General features: G+C 36.5%; 1 protein-coding gene across 1 annotated transcript in view; it reads left to right on the top strand.

The window, feature by feature from the left end:
* The window catches only part of LOC130438100 (polycomb group RING finger protein 3), an 80,357-nt gene that overhangs the window by 37,228 nt on the left and 19,075 nt on the right, over positions 1 to 24,054 (top strand). The window lies entirely within an intron of this gene.

The following is a 24,054-nucleotide window of genomic DNA, read 5'->3' as shown; positions in this document are numbered from 1 at the left end:
TCGACTGCATCATGGATCTGGTTTGGGACAGAGAAAGGTGATGAGCCTGTACTGTTCTCATTTCTTCTCATTTCACTTTTGACCATTTCAGAATCCGCAGTCTAATGAAGAACCAGGAACGGAGGATGATGTTTATTTCTCCTGCTTTATTTTTATCCAAAGCAAAGTGACACACAGTTAAATTGAGTGCTAAATGAACTTTCCTTTTAGCTGTGAACGATTAGTGCTATGTAAAGGATATGTGAATATGAGGATCATTAATGTGAACCGCACATTGATTGTCATCAGCCAATGGAAACTGCCAGTGAATATGGAAATAAGGAACAGCCTGTGCGGTGCTGTCTTTTTGTGATTTCGTTGTACAAAGTGATGGATTGTGCTTGCATAAATGTAACGTAAAGCTTAAAACTTTATGAAGTTAGCATTGATATCGTTTGTGTTTGCATAAGTAATTCACATTCAGTCTTGCTGTACTTAAATCATTACTGCATGTTTTTCAATGCAGAAAATAATGATTGTCTTTGCAATTCTCCGCAAGATTATAATAATTTACCTCTGCTCCTGATTTTTCAGATTATGTCTTTCCAATCCTACAACCATTCTTGTTTCAATAATTGTCCCGTTTCATTAAAATGATGTCAGGTTTGATCTCATGCAGTGCATTCTATAAAGATGCTTGGGTTATATTTAGAACTGACTATTTTGCAAATTAAAGCTTTTTGGCATCTCTAAAGCACTCTGATGCGCAGAGGTGACTTAAACCACTTCATTATGTCCCCAGACATTGTGTCTTTAGAGTTTAATAGGACGGGCTGATTCAAGTGAGCGAAGCTGTAGCTGTCACGGAACGTACAGATTGTTCTAGGACACCATAGGAGAACTTCATTGGACTGACAGCAGAGACTGAACACGACTTTGAGGTGCCATTTCTGACAGCTTTTACTGCAACTGCTATATATTTTATTAACTCACAAAGTCTGAGTGATTATGCATTCAGAGAGAATGTATAGCTGTTGAAGTCCCTTCGCAGTGTCCTGGAGTGTGTGGACTGAGAATTGGAATGAGTTCAACTCATTACACAATATTCAGTTGGAAATTAGTATATGAACGAGACTAAATTTCATTACATTTGTGTGCTTGGGATAAATAATATTTGACCGGTTCTTGAGAAGTTTAGCCCTTTGTGATTATTAAAAAAACGATAAAGTCAGAGAACCAATTGATCCTCGTCAAAAAGCTGCGTCTTCGGAGGAATAAAATGCTCAATGGTAACAGGTGTGACAAAATAATACACTGCTGACATAACATGACACCCCAGAAGTTGCATTTCTAGCACAGCTCACCTTTTGAGAATTCAATGTTTCGATTGTTTAGTAACGATACTTTAATTATGGTATGTGTAGAAAAACCATAGTTACCAAAAATGTACAATTATCCCCCACAGTAAGCAGATCTTAACCATGATATTTGTTATAAATCTTTAAGAATCAGCTGAAAATGTCAGCATCTCTTTTCTACTCTTTCTATATTCAAAACCTGAACATAGCTCTGTATACTGTGGTAAGCTTTGTTAGACCAGTTTTATGGCACTTATGCTTTTTGTTGTCCTTATGTTGTTCCAATTGCTTTCATTGTTTACCTCATTTGTAAATCGCTTTGATAAAAGCGTCTGCTAAATGACTAAATGTAAATAAAAGAATGGCAATACAAATGTTAAAAATCTAGCATGAGCCTTAACACACTCTTAAAACAGCAGTTGACTGTATGAGTAATTGTATGGCATGTTCCATATCATCCGTAAATAAGACATGTTTACTAAAGGCAATGGAGTGTTGCATCTCAGTATGTGGCTTTCTCCCTCGGTAGATTTGTTTGCCATAAGCTTCATTCGGTTGTCATGAGCAACTTGATAAATCCAGTGTTCTCTTCCCTGCCCGTATCTATCCAATACACTCTTAAAAATAATGGTGCTTTACGATGCCATAGATGAGCCATTTTTGGCTGATTGGTTACATGAAGAACCTTTTTTAACCTAACAAAAACGTAAAGGTTGTTTGTAGTGGAAACTGGTTCTTGAAACTATTGAAATAGGAAAGAAAGAATAGTTCTTGTGAGAACCTTTGACTGAAAGGTTCTTTGGGAAGCCAACGATGGTTCTTCTATGGCTTCCCTGCGAAGAACCTTTTGTAGCATCTTTATTTTGAGTACGTTGTGCTTGCGTGTTAGACCCAGAACTGCAGCTACGTCATCATAAATGGCATGCGTTAGTCAGCACCTGCAAGTGCTGCGTAATCGTAATGTGAGTTAGCAGATGTGCCACATTGCAGCAAATCTGGGACCACCATCAAGGTTTTTTGCAATGCAGTGCAACAGTCAGTCAAATGTGCGAAAGTTAAATCTGATTTTAACATTTATTTTTAAAGATGAACAATTTGATACAAAATGATTGTTAATGCTTCTGTTAAAGTCTTTTTGGTTAAAAACGTGTTTAATTATAAACTGCAAGATCCATTAGGCGCCGTTACCATGGAAGCTGGAATCAGGGCAATCTGACTTAACATTGACTGTAAGCTACTGACATTAAATCAACCAAACATAAATCTTTTTTCATATTTCGTAATTCATGTCTGATAAATCACATTTTAAACTCGTAAACAATGACTTCAATACCAAATTTGATGTTTTGATTACTGATTTAATTGAGTAATGTGCAATCGGGTAATTCATTGGTTCTAAAATATTTTTTTGCCATGGTTTCAGTCCTGTTGTATATCGGAGCTGGTTTGTCAGGTATAATGCTTAAAATATATATTTTTTCACATTATTTGACGAGGAAATGAATAGGAAAAATAGTTCTTCAGCTGAAAAAGTGGGCAATCAGTGCTCTGCAGAGCTCCTTATGTATCAACACACGATTCTAGATGAGCCCCTCGGGAAACTTTGTCAGACCAGCATCAGGCTCACATTGAACAGACCTCTCAACACTGATGGATTTCCAATGAGATCTATACCTCAGTGGACATCAGAGCCGCCTGTGATTAGTCATCCTGAAACACGTGTCCTAGGGGCGACGTTCTGGAAATAGTGTTTCAATTCGCCAAATAAACTATTGGAAGAACAAGCTGCAGCGTAATTTAAAAGATACACATTTTGAGTAAATTATGATATTAATATATAATGGGGCTGTTAAATGATTAATTGCATCTGAAATAAAAGTTTCTGTTTACATAAATGTCTTTGTACTGTTCTTATTAAATTTGTATTTATAAAAACATACAACCTTCTGGTCACGAGTCCGACTCTAACCATTAGGCCAAGTAACAATAAACAATAAAAATTATATAACATTTATATATAATTAATGGCAAATATAAATAAATATATGAACATAAAAATATGCATACATATATGTGTATCAGTTTATAAATACAAAGTTTATATGCACAGTTCACCGTTTCACAGACCTTTATTATGTAAACACAAACTTTTATTCTGGATGCGATTAATGGCTATTAATTGTTTGATGGCCCTAATTTAAAATGATATTAATTTTTAAAAAATCACTTAAGTATGAACTGTTCGTAATAACTGTATTTTATATTTTTGTATTCCTTAAATGTTTTGACATGTTTAAACATAAATGTTCTGTTTCTATATCATTGACTCAACTGAACATTGACTGCTCATTCAACACAGCTTTGAGAGAGTATATTCTATCTTGGTTCTTACAAATCGATCCCTTTTGGGACCTAAAACTCATTTCATACTGCAGCACACAAGTTCATTGACTTTCAAGTTTGTAATCTTCTCCAGACCAGTCTTTTAAGCGGGACCTCTGTGAAAGAAGACATCAGCATTATGACTATGTTCCTCTGTTTGCTGCTATCGATTTCTCAGATCTCAACAACTCTTTATTGATCTCTGTTTGTGACCCCATCTGCTGAACCTGCTTTTTAGATCTAAAGCAATTTTCTTTGGCGGTACCTCCTCGAAAAATGCCATCCTTCTCTGTTGGAAAAGATGGACGTTGATTCTCGATGGCACCTGCTGCTTCACTGTCAAACCGAAACATGATGTTGTGTCCACGTCAGGAACCCAGAGGATCCTTAGTGGTAAAAATGTAGGTATCCTTAAGGGTTCAGAGTATGAAATTTAGCGGCATCTAGTGGTAAGGTTGCAAATTGCAACCAATGGCTCACTCCACTCCCTTTCGAAGTCCTTTTGTGGCTGACACAGAACTAAGATGTCGTCACATTTTCGCTCTCTTGCCGGAGGAGATAACGTATGTACAAAACGCACTCTGACGGTTACGGGCTACTGTAGAAACAACATGGTGAATTCCAGGGACCTGCGATGTATGTAGATAGACATAGCTCTCAGGCAATAAAAACATAGCGCTTCATTATGTAAGGTCTTTATACACTTCTGAAGACATAGCTATGTATATTCTATTGCATTTCTGTTAATAAATCCTCTGAAAAAATGACACTGGACCTTTAAAGTCGAATTTGGGCCAGTAAACAAACACAGTTTCATTGAGGCAGCAAGTATTGCACTGGCGTTTTTTCTCAAAATATGAAAGCCATCTGTTATATCTTGAAGGAATGTAATTCAATACTTTGTGTTGTATATTGTTGTTGCTCATTCAGATAAACGCACTCGTACAAAGTAAATCATTTGTAAATGTCACAGACATATTAGAGGTTAATTCACTTTGAAAAACCTGCGTCTCCGTGCAAAGTACCATTGTTGACATGTCAGGTCATATGTTCTTAAACATTCAGCCTTATAATGGATCATCCTCTGGGATATTTTCTGCGCCTCATATTTTCCACGGCTTTAGACTATCTTGTGTTCCTTAGCCTGTGGCGCAGCAATTTAAGATTCTGATCAGATTAATGCTCGCAAAGCATCTGGCTTATTTTCTTTCCAGTAAATCAAGGGTAGAGCGGGTAGCGAAAGATTTCTGCTGCGAGACGATGATCCGTTCTTATGATTTCACGATGAAATTCACACAAAGCGAACACAAGCGAACCATCTGTACTTGACAAAGTGTCATTGATGAATTGCAGCTAAATGCTAAGTTAAGGGAGCATTCTTGCTCTGTTGGGGATTTTTTTGCTTGAGAGGCAGCTTGGGTCACTCAGGTTACCTTTACGTCTCTCCAAAAAGTAAAAAACAGTGTCGATTAATACCAACATCTTTATTCTCTGTTAAAAAGTCTTCAAAAGTACCCTAAAGCTGTGCAGGGAAGATGCAAAATGTACTCTTTTCAATATCTTTGTTGCAAAGTGCAACTTTGGTTCAGCAAAGATCTTTCTATAACGTCACGTATACAGCACATGTGGTTTGATTCATACTCATTTTCATCTCTTTTCTTTACTCTGTTCTTTTATTTTCATCTTTAGCTTTGCTCCTAACAACCTTGTAAACAAAGGAATCTTTTTAGCTGTTTTCATATCAGCTGGTACAGTGTTGAACAGGGTTTGCTTCCCAGGCAAACGGTCACGATGTGTCCCTTCATGAAACCGTCTCCCAGATTTATACATAATTAGATGGAACAAAATAGCAGCCGTCCTCTGTTCTCCAGCTCTCAGAAATGGCAGAACATTTGCCAGTTACAGCACATTCTCTGTGATCTGATTGATGGTGGAGATGTTGTTCAGGCGTCCACGCTCCATCCAGTTCACCGGCGTCGGCTGCTCCTGCGGAAGAAAGTGAGTTATTATGACAGGCTGAAAGCGGCCACTCAGGCGTGAAGACGTTACGCAGAGTTTGCAGTTGTGTGTCTGTTGTCTCTCTCTGTTTGTCCATCTCTTGTCTTTTTGTTAGCATTAGTCAACTAGCATCAATCACGAAGTCAAATAATAATGTCGGATGTTGGAACTGTATGATCAGAAATATAATATTCGGTTACTTCTACTGAACGTATTCTTGAGAGGAACCGATGAAGTTGAATTAACATAAAGGTTAGATAATCATTTAATAATGCTTTTTTGAAGGATGGTAATTGTTGCAGTTTTAAAGATTTCTACATCTATGTTGCCCTGATGTGTGCAGATGCCTTAATCATGTCATACTTTTTCGAGTGAGCATGGACTTGGGATAATGATATTACATGTTTCAGGAGATTATCTGTGGCACTGCCTAATAAGGTTTATTAGAAGAACATTTTGAGTGTCTGAAATAATTACAAATTGCTTATTGCTAAGCATATGTGACCCTGGACAACAAAACCAGTCATAAGGGTCCATTTTTCAAAATTGAGATTTATATTTCATCTGAAAGCTGAATAAATAGACTTTGTGACGATAGGAAATTATTTGAACAAGATACCACTATTTGAAAGTCTGAAATCTGAGGGTTAAAAAATCTAAATATGGAGAAAATCGCCTTTAAAGTTGTCCATCAGAGGTTCTGTGGCAGGCCAATGCCAATAAGAAACAGGTTTGTTTACGGCTTACAGCTGTAATGACGTTGTGGACCCCAAAGCTGAAATTTTAAGCTTCACATAGACACCAAACTTGAGTGGGTAATTCCCAAAGAGCAGGCAACAGTTTACAAGTTTGTAGACATGTTGCAGACCATTTTTTTTTTTTTATATTTACGGTAGGAAATTTACAAAATATCATCATGGAACATGACCTTTATTGGTGATCTTTGGCATATGAGAAAAATCTATAATTTCGACCCAAACAATGTGTTGTTGGTCACAAATATACCTGACTGGTTTTGTGGTCTAGAGTCACAAATGTGATGCTCAGATTTGATCACCTTATTTATTTACTTTACAGAAGTGTGTAAATAAATCCAATGCATTATGTGAAATTCTTGAGGCTTAAGATGGGATAGGCTTTCCTCCTAGGATAAGCAATGAAAATGTATAGGTGATGGGGCGTCTTGTATAATTCGTCTTCACTGAATGTTCCAGGTTGGGTCATGTTCAGCTTCATTCAGACATCATTTATATTCTAGTACTTGCATAATGCACATAGCGTGTCATGAGGAGGGAGGTGTCCGAGACCTTTCACTGACAGAAAGGTAAAATTTTTGCTTGACCAGCAAGTGAAAATACCAAGTTTTCAAACACCTCTCAATGTGAGGTATTAGTTATGCTTGTAGCACAAATGGTGCAGAATGAGTTTTGAATTGAAGAATGAGCAATAATAATAGAGATTAGCAAGACTTTAAGCTAAAATTGGATTTAAATACAGATAAAGTGTTGCCTCATTATAGGATTTCTGTTATCCTTTTATTAAACACAGCAGCAGTCAGCAAAACGTTATCACCTCAAGAAACATGAATTGAATGAATCGCAGGCACAGCATACAGTACATTCCCAAACTGCACATTGAGTGTACAGCATTTTGATAAATGTCTATGTGTTTTTTCTTGATTTCCTTGAATCAAAATATTGAGAAAGTCGCCCTTTGAAGTTGTCCATCAGAGGCACTAGCAGGCCAATGCCAAGAAAAAACAGGTTAATAAATGTCTTTGTATTTTTCCATGATTTCCATTGTGTTTTGACATTAGATCATGGTGGTTTAGGGCTCTGAAAGAGAAGGGGTTCTCTGTTTGATGTGTTCACAAACATTTCATTAAGAGATGCCGTGCTCACTTCTCCTTGAATTCATGTTTATTAAACCCATACACAGAGGTACAGAGGGTTTATAGCAAAATAAATCGAAGCAGCATGCAGCGGTGGCTTGATTTAACATGAAATTATTTTCTAAGAAAAACTCAAAGTCCCTCATGGAGATTTTGATTAATCTGCCGCGATGAAACATTATCATATAGACAAAATCCCTCTGATGCAGTCGCGCTGTCAGGACACTTAAGGGCCATTAGTTAAAACCCCTTGTCAGTTATTTCCAATCGTGGAAGTACAGCTCATATTCAATGGGGAAAGACTAAGATCTCAAAAAACTGTTGACATGAAGATAGATTCTACATAAATAAATTGAGGTCATGCCAATAAGATAATTGGATTTTTCATTTGAAACGTTGGACTTTTCTACAGGTACCACATCTGCCGTTACAATTTTTCATTTAATTTCAGTCTGTCTCTTCCCTCTGACCTAGACAATAAAGCACAAAATATTAAAGTATGAGGTCGAATGAAGCTAATGAAGATTTACCGACCTTGTATTTAATTAATGTAATTATTTTTCTAGTTTTCTACTTTCTTCCTTATGAATGCATTTAAAGTTAACAACTTTACATACATTTGCTAAATAAATGTTTCAAAAGTTTTAACATTAAAGGAATACTTTCAAAATAAAAGTTCTGTCATCGTTTACTCCAACCTGTGTGATTTTTTTTTTTTTCTTTTGCAAAACACTAAAGATATTTCGAAGAATGTTGATAACTAAATACCGTCTGTCCACAATGCAAGTCAATCGGGACCAACGGTTTTCTGTTATTAATATTTTTTGTAATAATATCTTCTTTTGTGTTCTGCAGAAGAAAAAGTCATATAGGTTTGAAATGAAAAGAGGGTGTGTAATGACAGAATTTTCATTTTAGAAGTAAACTATTCTTTAAAAATGTGTTTATTATAACATTACATAATGACCATTGTCCTCCAAAGATGGAAAAGACATATAATGCATTGTGAACATTGTGCATTGTGAAGATTTCTAAACACTCTCTGTTTCCCACTCAGTCTTTCACCTGTCACTTGAGGACACGCCCCATGGCTGGAGGTTTTGTTCACAGGCTGACTATTTTGCGTCATGCTGTTACTTCACTCCTTTGATGTCCTTGACTCACCCCAGGTAGAAAGGCATATGCTGCTAAACTTCAAATTCTACCAGCGTTTCCAATATTCCCATATGACCTCTATAAGATCACATATAACATTTGAAGTTTTGTTCTCACCTCCAAGCAAAAAAAGTTGCCTTATGAATAGTTCTGATGCAATGTTTTACATAATATTATGTAATACGGTCTAAAGAGAGAAATATGATTGCGGAATTTGTAAAATCATTCTTGGGAGACTGATGATAGAGTTCTCATGTCAAGTGTATTGATTGCTTCCTGTGAAAGAAGATATTTGGAAGAACATCACTAACCAAACAAATCTCATCCCCCATTGAGTCCCATAGTATTCATTTCCTCACTACGGCAGTAAAAGGGAGATCGGACCTGTTTGGTTATTAACATTCTTCCAAAAATCTTCCTTTGTTATTAAAAAATGTATGCTGGTTTGGAACAACATCAGTACATCAGAAAATGATGACTTTATTTTCTTTTCTTTGGCGAACTATCCCTTTAATGTATCTATAGGTACTGCTGGAATCTCTATCAGATGAATACTGATGCTTGCTTGGAATGGATGAAGTGACAGTAGTTGTTAACAGAAAAGTTTCTACTGGAGCATATTTTCTTTGAAAACATCGTTCCAAACTTGCCTTTTTCCTCTCCTTATTTCATTAAAGTTTCTAGCTCATAGTCTGTGTGAGGGTCGGTCGGCTTGACATGTCTGTAGATTCATACTGAGCAACTTTAAATAATAGTGTGTTAAACTGGTTAAACGCCTGTGGTCAACGGTCAGGAAAATTTCTCTCCCCCGCACATCTAAGCTCAGAGAATACAGAGACTTAAGTTATTGACTGCGGTGTCCATTAATATGGAATTGAAGCTTTGTAATTGAACTTTCTTTTTATGTGGGATGTTTGGATCTCGAAGCCTAGAATTTCTCCACCTCCAGCAATCCTCCCACACAACTATAGCTCAAACTCTCCGTCTCTTCTCTCAGCGTTTTTCTCTCAGTGCAAGCACAACATCACAAGAGATTCAGCAAGAGTTACTCATAAATGTGGAAGAAGTAAACATTTTTTGCAATGACATTTTTGCATGCTCGCAGATCTTAGCAAGTTCAACTATTTGGTTGAAGGCTATGTTTTATTCTCCTAATATGCGGCGTCTTTTATACAGTGTTGTTTTGGGCTCTTTTGATCTCACGCATGGAAATAAGTGCCATTTTCAGCATTCAAGCCAATATAAGATCTTTTAAATGTTTTATTTAGTTTTTATTGCTTTCATTTCTAGGTTCCCTTCAGCTGTGTTGGTCAAGCTCAAAGTTTACTTAAAGGTCAAGCAAAGGATTCCTCACAAACAAGTGGCCTTAAAAATGAATTATTTCCAGCACAGTGCATAGTTGCCATAAAGCACAGTTATGGGTTTTCACAAGCCTAAATGCCTAAATATTTGATGAACTTGTTCCTTTAAAGCTGGTGTCATAAAGTCTCCTTCATGCTTGTGTGCAGTGGAGCTTCTCAAGAGTTCTTAAGAAATTGCTCGGAGAAGAGGAATGGCTTTCAGAGATTATATGAATTAGATCTTTTAAGAAATGCTTTCCCATGTAAAGATCACATGTTAGGGTGGTTATAATAATAATAATAATTATTCAATACATTTATATAGCACTTTTCATCGAAGGGGGGAATCTCCTCAATCACCACCAATGTGCAGCATCCACCTGGCTGATGCGATGGCAGCCATATTGTGCTAGAATGCCCACCACACACCAGTTTATTGGTGGAGAGGACACAGAGTTTCTAAGCCAATAAGTACATATGGGATATCTCCCATCCAGGTACTGAGGCTCAACCCAGCTAAGCTCCAGGGGTCATCCAGTCTTGGGCTACAGGCTGATACGGCTGCCGGTTACCAGTGCAATACTGTGCTGTTGTTAGGGTCCCAGGGCAGTGCTGTGCTGTTGCTAAGGTGTTCTCAGTGTCATTTAGCTTGTTGCTATGTGGTTGCTAGAGGTTTATACTACTCACTCACTCGCTCACTCTCTCTGGAGAACTCTTAAGGAAGTTTCTGACTCTCTCCAACCTTTTTAATTTTTTTTCTCCCATCATTTCACTTTCTCGCTGTGTGTCCCTCAGCCACTCGTAGGGCAGATGGCTCCTTCAGCTGTTCTTTTTTCTCAACTACATATGAAGAGTTTGGTTCCAAAATCCCAAATCATGTTTTTTATTATGTGATCATGTTTTTGTTGTGGTTTATTGCGTAAGTTACCTGAATTTTCATGATAATTAAGGCTTAAATCAAAACAAACCAACTGCAGTTTGATTGATATTAATTGGAATGTACAATAAAAAACATGTTTTTTGAAACAAACTGAGTTATCTAATTTTGGAACCATACTCTTCATATGAATGTGTTTGTCTCTATTCTGTTTCCTGTGTCATTTCTAATACCACCTTAGTTTCCATCTATAGCGACCCTGCAGATCAAAGGCAGCATGTGTATGAAGAGGCATGAAGGTGGATGTGGAGGACTTCAAAAGCGGACAGAGCTTTAACCCTCTTCCTCTTATATGGTAACAAAGATAAAGTCAACACAAAACAGTATTTATTAAACTTGCATTTGCAACAGGATACAGTTTTTGTATGATGTAGTATCATTAAAGGTGCAATGTGTGATATTAAGGAGGAACCATTGACAGAGTTGCAATATAATATACATAACTATGTATTCAGATGTAGAAGACACTCAACCTGATTTTGCCAAGTGGTTGATGTCCTCAGGACAACATATTTTGTTGACCTAAGGACAACATTTTTATAAATAAAACCTGAACCCACACCAAACCCTAACCATAATTTACCCATAAAATCAGAGGGAAATGATAAGTGAAAGCTATGGTATAGAAGCACATAATCCTTGTCGGAAGATTAAATTTAAAATAACTTATTTATGAAATCCGATAGGTTGATTTAAATGTGGTCCCAGGGTCAACATGATGTTGTCCTAACGATATCAACCACTTGGCAAAAACAGGACAGCTGTATAAAAACCTTACATAAGAATGAGCTTTTTCTTTCTCCATGTACCGCGGGTCCCCTTATATGAAATTCGCCATGATGTTTCCACAGTAGCCCTAAACAGACAAACTGCTCTACAGAGTGCATTTAAAAAATCTTTTGTCTCCTCCGGCAAAGAAGCAAAAAATTAAAACATCTTTGCCTTGTGAGGGACGCAGTAGTGCTTTGAAAGAGAGGGGTGGAGTGAGCCATTGGTTGCGATTCGTAACCTCGTCTGTACAGGTGGTTTGAAAGAGACAGATTGTTTATTTCATTTTGAAACAATAATGAAGGACAAACCTTGTTTGGTCTTTAGTATAACATGCAGGAATGAAGCATAGTGATGCATTTAATGCTGAAGACCAGTGTTCACATATGAATCAGTGGAAAATAATGGAGATAAAATTAGTTATGCAGGGATCCTGAATTTCATCCTGATCTCACATCGCTTGTATAATTACATAAAAAGCAAAAAATGGCACCACTGTGTATGAAAAGCAAAACATTGCAGCTGTTTCATCATTTCATTGTTTAGTTGTTGCTCGTAAGCATAACGTTTTTTGTAATAAGATTTGAGGATGCAGAAACAAATAGAGCTGTTGAAGCACAGCCAAAGATTTGCTCATTAAGTTAAATGAACGAAGAAAATGTTTTGTGACAGAGATAAAAAAGACCTCGTTGAGGTTTATCGGCACGATGATGTCGACTCCCCGCGTGGCTCACATAACCATGACATAAACAATGTTATTATGTTAGCTATCCCGGTCATTTAATACGTCTCTGCTGTTATGCATCCCTTGATCTGACTGTAAATATTACATACTTGCTATTCAAAGAATTAAATAACATCTCTTAATGCCTGTTGTGCAGTATACACCAAACACCTCCTAGCACATTACTTTATGGGATATAGTATGACAACATGATTTATCTCGTGAAGCACATTTTGACAAATTAAGTAGGACATCTGGGCATCCCTTGCGTATATAAAACGTGCATAATATGCACAGTGAACATACTGTGTAAAGGGTTAGGGATGAAACCGTATTATAATGAATGTTCCTTTATCGTGTATCACAACATGTGGTTTTACGTCCCGCGATAGTAAATGTTTAGCTGCCACAGTAATGTGTTGAAACTGCAAGACTAACAGCATCAGTTGACATTTATTCATGTAGAGCCTTTTATCTTACAAACGAGGAAACATTACATACAATTTTGTCATAAAAACCAACAATAAATGTTGCATACAATGCTGAGTTTAGAGTACGAGCAAGATTAATAGATAAAGTAGAACAGAAGCAGAGAGATTATGGATACAGTATATATATATATATATATATATATATATATCTATAGCAGGTGCTTATGTTTATGTATTAGTAAAGGTGCACGTTCAGCTGTTTCCTGATGGTTATGGTGGTCTCAGCAGATCTGGGGGAGGTTGGCATCTCATTCCACCTCAGAGGAAAAGAATGGGTGAATGTGTTTTTTTCTGCTGCAGTGTGAGAGACTAGGGTGATATTTATGAACAAATCACTAAGGTCTCACATTGTATGCTATAGTTTTCCAGCAAAAAAAATATGTTATCATTTATTGTTTGGTCCAAACATCAAATTTGGTTAGACCAGTATAAAAGTATTTTTTATTGAGGCCTTTTAATACTATTTTGAGCAGAGTCGTTGAAAGAAATGGTGGATGTTAAATGACACAGGAAATAAAAGTATCCGTAAGAAAATGAAGTCGTTTTGAGAAGTAATTTCTGTTAGCTACTCCACAAGAAAGACCACAATCGAGTCAATCTATATGTGTGATAATACATTCCTGGGGGCGTTTAGTGAGGTTTTCATAAGTATGCTCAAGTCGATGATCACCAAATCATTTTAACGATATTCAAAGCAAGAAAATTGCGTCACATATGAATATGCACAGTTAAATATGCAAAGATATTCATGCAGAATTCACACCTGCGAAAAATACAACTTGCAGCAAATCAGTGACGAGAACATGTTCAGGATAAAACAGCCCCAAAACGTCTCCTCAAATAACCCCATTGAGGGCGGAATAGAAAATGCATGAAGATTATTTGATGTGTTTTCACAACCATCACTGAGTTCACTTTTAAAGATGTTTAGGAATATGCAAATATGTCATTGCATATTCTCTTAGAACAGTTTGTGCCGCTTCACCCGCAGCTGTTGTGTGGATCAGAGAGGGAACGCCGTAGACAAAATGAAACCGTGGTAAGACTCATTCAGAATCTCCTTATGCTTGAGAATGTTGAAGAATTTCGAGTAAGAGCGTCACGTTAGTTCAACTTAAACTTTTGTTGTTAACTCTGTAGAGATTTGTTTCTCTAATAATAAGATGATATTATCAAATCAAATCCACTCATTATTGACAAATGAGAGTTATTATTGGGCTTTCAAATGAATCTGAAAAGGTGTTTCCCAGCTTCCTGTACATCTGTTGCATCAGTCGACATCATTAGCTGTTAGAAAATCTGTCAGTAAACAACTTTTCATTAGCTGCCATCGACATGTGTTAAACGACACCAATAAGACATCAAACGTTAATCAACTTGGCTTAAAGGTGAAAAGATTCATTAAAATTGATCCAGAAAGAGCTGAACAGTTATGATTTAATATAATTAGATTTGGATTGGATTTTGTTCTTTACTTAAATTGTTTCACATTATTCCACCATTAAACCATTACAAATGTGCAGCTTTACGTACCTGAAAAAGAATGCAACATATGGTTCGGATGCTAAACGTTAAATAGTGCATACATTTGGTTTTAACCGTTTAATTGCATCATATTTTGCACAGATTGTGAAATAGCTCCATTAGCCCGTCAGTTGTTTTAATTGAGAAAGATTATTTGGGTGTGTCAATATTTTTCTACTGCCTTTTCTAAGTGCATCAAGAATGAACAAGGCAGAGCTTCATGGTAGACGGTTACCGTCCATTTAATTAAAAAAATAAATACTTTTATTTAACCGATATCATCACTTTTTAACCAATGTATCATTGAGAATTCTCTTTACTCTGGTAGAAACACATCACCGGCCTCTATATCCATATCTACTCTCCATGAATAGCTATATGGGATTACTCTCACACTCCAGGGAGTACATACACAAGGAAATAGATACAAATAATTTTTGCACGTATTACCAATAAGCCTCGGCGTGTCTGTGGGTGTAACAGCCTGCATAATGAGCCATGACTTCAGCTAATAACCTTATCAAGCCCATCGTTCAGACCATTGCTGATGAAGACGCAAAAACCCACTAATTCACACTGACCGCTAATTAATCCCGCCGGTGGAAGGATTATGGGTAGTGAGGTGCAGGGTTGATCAACACCAGATTTCCTGACCTCCAGATGCTAGTTAAGGAGCATGCAGGATACATTATGTATTTCTCTTTTCCATTACTGCGTTGTTTATTAACGGCGATTGGTTCAGCACTGTACCCGCTGACCTCTGTGGACCACCTGAAACAAACATCTTATTGATTTCATATGCATTCTCTTAAACTGGGGCCATGATAATGATTTATTATTTACACAGAGCCACAGAGATTATATAGTTGGTTTTCCATTTTCAAATCAGCATGTATAGATATACTGAGACCACTCTAATCCAGTGTCTCTTGAATTTCAACAAAATCAAACATGAAAGTCATCCAACGGCAATGTGAAAGACAACATTTGCATACATATATTTATGTTTAATGGCTACCTGTGAGTTAAATGTAAATTTACCTATACATGGATTTTTTTTGTTGCTGTAATTGAAGTAATTAATTAATATTTATGTTACGTGTCTTGGAAGGTTTAGGAACATGCTTGCAGGTAAAATGCATCTCTCTGGTTTCCCCATTAGACACAGCAGGGACATTATTCAGTCTATTTATACACCACTACGTTGATGAAAAGACCTGTGGCGCTTTCACCCGAGGCAGTGCTATTTCCATCATGACTAATTACTTTAGCTTTTTCCGTCATGCCCCCACTCCATATGTGTAGTTCACACATGATATAGGCCTCTATAGTGACAACAGTTGACATTGCTGTGGTTCATATTATTATGATATAATTGTATGATATAATAATCAATAGAACGATTGAAAAAGACGTTTCTAGTCATCACCTCTTATTTGGATTGATTTTTCACTGCCCCTCTCTCCCTCTCCCTCTCCCTCTCCCTCTCCCTCTCCCTCTCCCTCTCCCTCTCCCTCTCCCTCTCCCTCTCTCTCTCTCTCTCTCTCTCTCTCTCTCTCTCTGTTTAAATTAAAAGCTCAAAATTAAAGCACTGCCTCTCTCTCCCTTTATTATTCTCTCTCTCTCCTTCCCTCTTCCTCTCTCCCTCTCTATCCCTCTCTCCCTCTCCCTCTCCCTCTCCACTCCCTCTCCCTCTCCCTCTCCCTCCCTCTCTATATCTATATCTCTATATCTCCCTCTCTCTCTCTCTCTCTCTCTCTCTCTCCCTCTCTCTCTCTCTATCTCCCTCTCTCTTTCTCTCTCTCTCTCTGTTTAAATTAAAAGCTTAAATTTCAATCCGCAAATGGCACTACTGCTGCTTTGAACAGATTTTTAGGGGTAGTTTGTGTAAATCTCTATCCCTTGTGATGCAGAAGTGCCACTGCAAAGTTAGACAAAACAAGTGCACTAAATGAACTGGGGATGTTTATATTTCTCATTAAAGCTCTCCCACAAGCTAATATATCTGCTCGGAATCTAACCACTGCTCTTGTGTGAAATGAAACACTTTTCTTTTGTGTAGTGGGCAGAACCCTTGTTCTCTTTGTTTACAAGCACTTAATGGAAGGTAACTGACTTTACATGTTGCCAATAAGTCTGTTTATGTAAACACAAACACGAGCGAGGATTGCTCCTTCAGCATTGTGGGTAATAAAATAAAAACACTATTTTTAGATACAGATATGCTGTAGATAAATGTAGATGTTTTTTTCCGTCCCTTAATGGTACATGAAAACATAAAAGACTAGCTTACCTTAAGCAGGATGTTTATTAATGTGTGTGAAACCTCGCACCTGTCTCACCTGAGACTCTCAGGGTAATGCTGTTGTGCCTTGAGCACACTAAAATCTAACTCTGCCTAATTAAGTCAAAAGCCACCAGCTTTCCCCGCTGAGAAGACAACAGCCCAGATCTCTACTCAGGGAGAATGAGAGAAGATGCCAGGGCTCAATAACCCTGAAGCAAAGTCTTCCGTCTTCTCCAGAGTCCACTGAATCCAAATGTGCAGTTTAATCCGTTTTGGGCCTCACTATTGCCTTTATAAATGAGGTCCACAGGAAAACAAGGCAAAGACACAAATAAATAAAAAGTTGCGATGCAAAAAAAATCAAGATGTGTTGCTCCTGCTTGGAGAATATGATTAGGTTTAATGAGAGACTTTGGTGCAGGAGCTGAATTAGGTTGAATCAGTGAATCCCAGAGGAATAGTGTTTGGGTGTGTGTGCGCTTCATAAAAAACAGCACCTCGGTGTGCCTCTAACAACAGTTTGTAGTGAAATGTGTGAATTTTAGTGTTGAATTGAATAATTGGTTTCGCACTAAAGTTAAGGAGGGTTGAGCCTGGACAGTAAGTGGATAGAAGAAAGTAGATTTTGTAAGAACTGAGGTCCTTTTGGTCCACTAGTGGTATGGTATAGAAAGCTTTAACATCACATAAACAAGTGTTACAGTAAATCCTGGCACTATATTCATTAAAACACAAAAAATAAATGTTTTTTAGAGCAGAAGGGTGATGTTTGAATAATCTTATTGGTTGAGCTGCCAACAAATATAACAGCTTGGGTCAATATAATATTTAATGTTTAATGTTTAGTGCTTGAAAAAGTTCTCCCTTAAGATTTAGCTTTCCTAAATCCTTTCTTAATTGTTAAGTTAGACATATTTTTATTCATTTACACAGAAAAGGTTTACTTAAACATTGTATAACAAGTTGTATGTATACTATAAAAAAAGATGTTTTGGAATTTTCGTATATAATATTTTGGCTCTCTACATTTTTCTCTACAAGTTCTTTATAAAATGTAAATGATGTATTCAGAAAATGTACTGTGTTGAACCATGAGCTAAGTTTATCATTAGATCTCTAATAACATATAGTGTTAGGGTCCTGACCCTCTGATCATCAAAAATCTCAGGGTTCTTATTGATAAGTAAACCGGCAACATGTTCCCAATGGCATCTATAAACTATACCAGCCCCAAATCCACTGGTCCGCTCCATCACTCTCTTCACCATAGCTGCTGTGTGTGGTGGGCGTTGCTAGATGTTGTTTTTGAGCAGATTCTTCCACTCTGTTTGTTAAGCGCTGTGAGAAAAACACTATACAAATGTAAGGAATTAATTGCTTGGAACAGTCACATGAGCTCCGTGAACAGCTGCTCAACATCTAAAATACAACATCTCATCTCTTAAACGTCTTTTCTGCAGTAATGCGAGTTTGATTTCAGTCTGATGTATATAGACATGTTGGAATAGAACATCAAGCAGTGGTCTTTATATCACCAACTGAGATTTGATGTCTCAGTTAAAGCAGTTGTTATACAACGATATAGTACTTTCAGTAGACATTTCAGATCAAATCTGTGTATGTACTTTTTCACATCTGTGAGGTTTTACAGGGTGCTGTTTAAAGAAACATTCCCCAAGATGCTTTATTTTTAGAGCTTCATTGCGTGATATTTATTGTTTGCTTGTAACCTATAAGGGTTATCAAGATTTGTGTATGTGCTGTAAATACCAATTGTTTTAACTGGCCCATAATATGAAAGCACATCCACAGAGGCGGTATAAGCTCCTTAGCTCCCTTTCATTCTGAAGGTCTCATGGAAACTGCTTAAATTGCTCATGTCACTCATTCTGTATTTTTTATGTTTTCCATCTGTCAAATTGCTCCTTCTCCAGAGACGATTTGTTTTTTATTATTATAATGCTGTTTTTTTTGTCAAGCGTTGGACGGGAAGGAACAATAAAGGCTGATTGTGATGCTGTTTTGTTCTTCATGACACTTTGTCTTGAGGTTGTAAATCATTTTTTGAAGGATAATTGATGCTTATGCTCTTTAGGTGAATCACGTTTAATGTTCAGAAGCCACACACATGATTTTCACAATGGTGAAATGTTTTTTTTGTGGAATCTGCACGCAGCTTGAATACTGATCCCACTGGAGGTTCAGGAAGTGTTGAAGGGCTGATCTCAAGGGAATGTTTGGCACGAAAAACATCTTTTGTGTAGAAAAACCAGTGGGTAGTGCAGATAAACAATACAATTATTTATAGACTTCCCTTAAGGCTCATTCAAACCCAATTTGAAACAACAATGCAACTAAACTAAATATTCATTTCTTATAATATATTATTTATAAAAAACTACAATTAAAGTATATCAAATAGTTTTTTTGTACTTTTTTTTACTACCCTCTTATCCCTCATACAGCCTGATGCTAAACAAAAAAACAGTAAAAAATAAACTGTTATTATTTTGATAATGCTAAAAATAAACAATTTTTGTTATTCAATTATTATTATTCTAAGTTTGTTAAAAACATAAACATACTTTTTCAAGTTTTTTTTTAATTTTCTCACATTTTTTGTTATAAAAGACAATATGCATTCAAGTACTGAAATGATTGCCATAGGGTTGATGTGAAGTTTTTAAAGCGATTTTCTTTTCTTTACATTATGGCAAATCAATGTTTTAAAGTTTTAAGAGCAAACTCTTAGATCCAAGTCGAATGAGTTACTTTTCCAATGAGAAGTTTACTTCTACCTTATAATGATGTGATACATAATGTTTCTTTGATAATTGCGGTGTGCATTTTGTGTTTAATATTAGATGCAATAATTACAGTTGTGCACCTGCATGTTCGAGTGAGCACATGACATGAGCGCTAGAACTGTGCGTGGTATACGGATAATTATTTGTGTTCGCCTCTTAAAATAATGCTGTCTGTGTTCTGTCAGGCGTTCTCGCTGATGAGTCTAATTAGATGTTACAGTTGCTTAACAACAGAAGAATGGACGCTAGAATCATTACCTGACAGCAGATTCTGCTGCAGAAGCTGACCTAGGTCAGCGGAGCGGCGGGCTGTGTCCTGTGGGCGTTCCATATGAAGTTATTAAGGAATCTGACAGGTTTCCCATCTCTATAAGAAGGGGCATCTCAGAGGAGCAGCATTTCATATTCAAAGTATGATTGTGCGACATTTGAGATTGTCACAGTTCACCGTCTATCATCCTGCTGTGATTTATTACTCCGATATCCATTTTTTTTTCATACAGTGAATGTTTGCTGTCAAATGTGAACATTAGTATCAACACAATATCAATAATCCTGATTGTTAATATCATGATCATTGTCAATAACGTTACATTGTGACACCCATAGTTTAAAGGGGTACTCCACCCAAAAATTCTGTCATCCTTAACTCGCCCTCAGGTTGTTTCAAACCTGTATACATTTCTTTGTTCTGATGAACACAAAGGAATATATTTGGAGAAATGTTATCAGTGTTCAGTTCTGAGACATCATCCACTTCCAAAAAAAAATATATTTTTTGTTTTGTGGAACACAAAATGATATATTTTGAAGAATTTTGGAAAACAAACTTTTCTGGAGCACCTTTGACAACCATTTAAATGGTAAGGTAGTCAATGATGTCCCTGAACTGAAAATGAGTAACATTCTTCCAAATATCTTTCTCTGTGTTCATCAGAGCAGAGAAATTCATATAGTTGAAACAACCTGATGTTTGTTTGAAAACATAAATGTACTTGCATTATAAACAAAAATTGTGCATGTGTTTACCATGTCACATATTGATTTATGCCCCATTTTTTTGTGTGTTCTGCTGAAGAAAGAAGGTTTGACATGACAAGACGGTGAGTTAATGATGACAGAATTGTCTTTTTCGGGTGAACTATCACTTTAAGGCAAGTGACTTCATTCATTTTTTGTGATTGAATACAGTGAAATTAATTTTTAAGTGTGCGAATATTTTAGGGGCTACATCACTTCTGTTCCTATCTTTTCCTTCTCTTCCAGAAACTGTCAGTGGACAGACCTCTGAATAATCTGAATAATAGAAGCCCCCCTATTGCTCTGAATCTGGCCGGACTCCTCAGCTCGGAGGAACACACATCTGTGCTCACTTAATGTGTGTATGTGAACCTTTCTAAAGTGTCTGATTTGCCATCGAGTAGGAACAATGGTAATATATTTAATTTACCATGTGCTTGCCATCTCTTGAGGTTATCTGCAAAATGCCATTTCTCTGTGCCATGAAAGCGAGAAAACGCTGTTAAATACAGAACGGATGATTAATGCACTTGCTATTTTGCATGAGAGGTTTCCATTAATTAAACTTCACCCAAGCTATCGAATGTTGTTGTGTGGGTTACAGATGGCAGAGGAGCGCCGTTAATCCGGTTCTCTCTGAGATGTGCATTGGCAGGCTCCTATTCTTATATGAACTGGTTTGGGAAACCAATAAAAAGAAGCTCTAAAAATACAGAGTATATTAGACTGACGTACAGGCAAACAGCCTCTTGTGTTCCAAATCGCGGGCGGCTTGTGAAATTGCTGTTTGCTCTATGATTCAGTTGCAGCCGACGTGAGACTTGAAACTGTGTCCAATGGCACAGATGGTGCTCTGAAGCTTTGTTGAGCCCTTACCGTGAAGTTAGAAAGAAACTTGTGTTTTTATGTTTGCATCATTGGCAGTATATGAAATCACTCATGCCAAGCCGTAATTTATCATTAGAGTCAATCATAATCACATGGTGATGTCTAATGATTCTTATTTATCAACTTTTTTGTGCACACAGAATTGATGAATCTGTGTTATTCTAGATGAAGCAGTTCATACCGCTGTATGCACCTTTTAACCTGTAAAGCAATTTCTGCTCTTATGACTTTGAGTATAGCCAAATCAATTCTCAAAACCATTTGAAAGTACACTTTTTACTCTATTTGTTTTCATGCATTTATTTTTCACGGGTAAACTTGTAATTTTTGTTTTTCTTTAAAATAATATTTTATTCAATCTATAGAATAAACATTTTATTCAAATTAATAATAGTAATATATAATTAAAACAATAGTATTACTTTTATATTGATCAAAAAATTGCTCTCAATAATAATAATAATGATATTCTTCTTAAAGTTATTGTTATCCCTGATCAAGCTATAAAGCACATTATTGTTCTTCTTCACTTATGGACTTATATATATGGTCACTTTTTTATTCAGTGACTAAAAATACTTTAAAAAACATTATACAGTAAATAGAGTCTCTCTGGGGTGACCAGGAGTTTGTAAATTTAGCATAAATGCATTTTGAATTGGTTTACAATTATTTCCTGATTTGTTCCTGAAAGTGTATTCAACCTCACTGCAAATGCAATTCCTGCTGCTTTCTGTATTCTAGATACATGTTCAATAATAATGCATTGATATTTACATAACCACTCAATGCAAATCTTTGGCGGCAACAGCATAAGTGCACTTTTAGAAGTCACTCTGTACTTAACATGTATCTTCCTGAGAGTGATTTGATAATAAAAATATTTTCAAGCCTTCGTGATGCTGACCCGATATATCTTAGGTTAGATGTGTCTACTGTGGGTGCTACTTTTCATATTTATGAGATGTCTCATACAGAGGTCAATTTAATGTATGGTGAATGCACACTGAAATTGTTCTTTCTCTCTGCCCGGGAGAATCCATTTCAAAATAGCGCACAAAAAAAACATTATTTAGCTTGACTCGAGCAGTATCAAGTGGAGACCTACAATCATAGGCCATCAGTATGTCCCCTTCTGCTCTAATGGCTCTGATGCCTTTTATGTGGCCAGAGATAGTGAACGGAGGGCTTGAATTAGAGCTTCATTTGCTCGACTCCCAGGAGCTGATAACCTTGTGATGCATTTGAAAGCGCAGTGGGGAGGAGCCTGACTGAATTCAGCACCTCAACGTTATCGAGCAAAAGGAACGTTCGGTGTAAATAAATTACAAAATATACATGTATGTGTTTGAAAGATGATTGTCAGTACATTTATGCTATAGACCACTTCGGAAGATGTAATAAACACTGGTCCAGAAGTGCCCTTCTGATGTAAGTTTTGCATCTTATATGAGATCATAATGGTATTTGTTTAACACTCTTGTTTGATTATACATTTGAGTCAGTTGGTTGTACTATGTTCAAACCTTTGTGCTGTGTAAAAAGGCTAAAACGGGAAGTTCTTCCAGACCAGCGTTTGACCAGCATTGTTTACGTTTTGCGAAGTGGTCTATACATTTTTCATTGATAAACTAAGAAAACAAATCGTTCGTTTATGCTGTATTCTGAATGGACAGTTGTCCTCAAACTTGAAAATGATTTTAACATGAATTGGATTGCATAATAGATGTTGTTTTTGCTAATTATTGTAACCTTAGCTAAGTCAAGTCAATTACGTTTTATTTATATAGTGCTTTTCACAATCTGCATTGTTCCAAAGTCGCTTTACAGGAGAAAATAACTGAAAAACACAGCACAGTGCATGGTGTTTATAGAACAAGTAAGATCATTCTAGTAAATAATATCTCATAATAAGTCAGTAAGTTTCTTAAGGCTTTACTGTTGTGGAAATTTTCAATGAATTTGAACGTTTGGTGAAAATTGTTCTGTACAAATTGAATGTGCAAGTTTACAATCTGCAGCTCTTGTTTTATATAACACTTCAAAACCTATTAGAGGTGGTATGTTCAACAAACTATATAACTGCGAAGGCTTACATTTTGAATATGAACTTTGCACAAATAATTTCAAATCTTTCACCATTTTTATAGTAAATAAACAATGCGTTGGCCACATAGCATCAACTTTAAAAGTAATACAACTTATTTAAGACACAGAAACAAAATGCAAACTCTAGCCCTAGCGGCTTTACTAGATTTCACAACTAGGCTAATCATAAAGGGTATTCAATCCAGCCTGATAAATGCTTCCTGCGATGGTTAAATGGATGAAAATGATTGTCAGATAGACTACTGAAGCTCTGCTCTGTATACTGATGTTATGTTTTGCGATAAAATGCTTCCAGAATCCTTCAGATGACAGTAGATAAGACGCCACTGGACACATCAGACAGACTTCAGATTTGTTCTGCTTTGGATTTTCTTGCAGGGTTCTCCTAAGTCAGTC

The sequence above is a fragment of the Triplophysa dalaica genome, chromosome 16 (genome assembly GCF_015846415.1).
Source record: "Triplophysa dalaica isolate WHDGS20190420 chromosome 16, ASM1584641v1, whole genome shotgun sequence".
Lineage (NCBI taxonomy): Eukaryota > Metazoa > Chordata > Actinopteri > Cypriniformes > Nemacheilidae > Triplophysa > Triplophysa dalaica.
The sequence above is the reverse complement of the archived record's forward strand: the minus strand, read 5'-3'. Positions and strand labels throughout refer to the sequence as shown.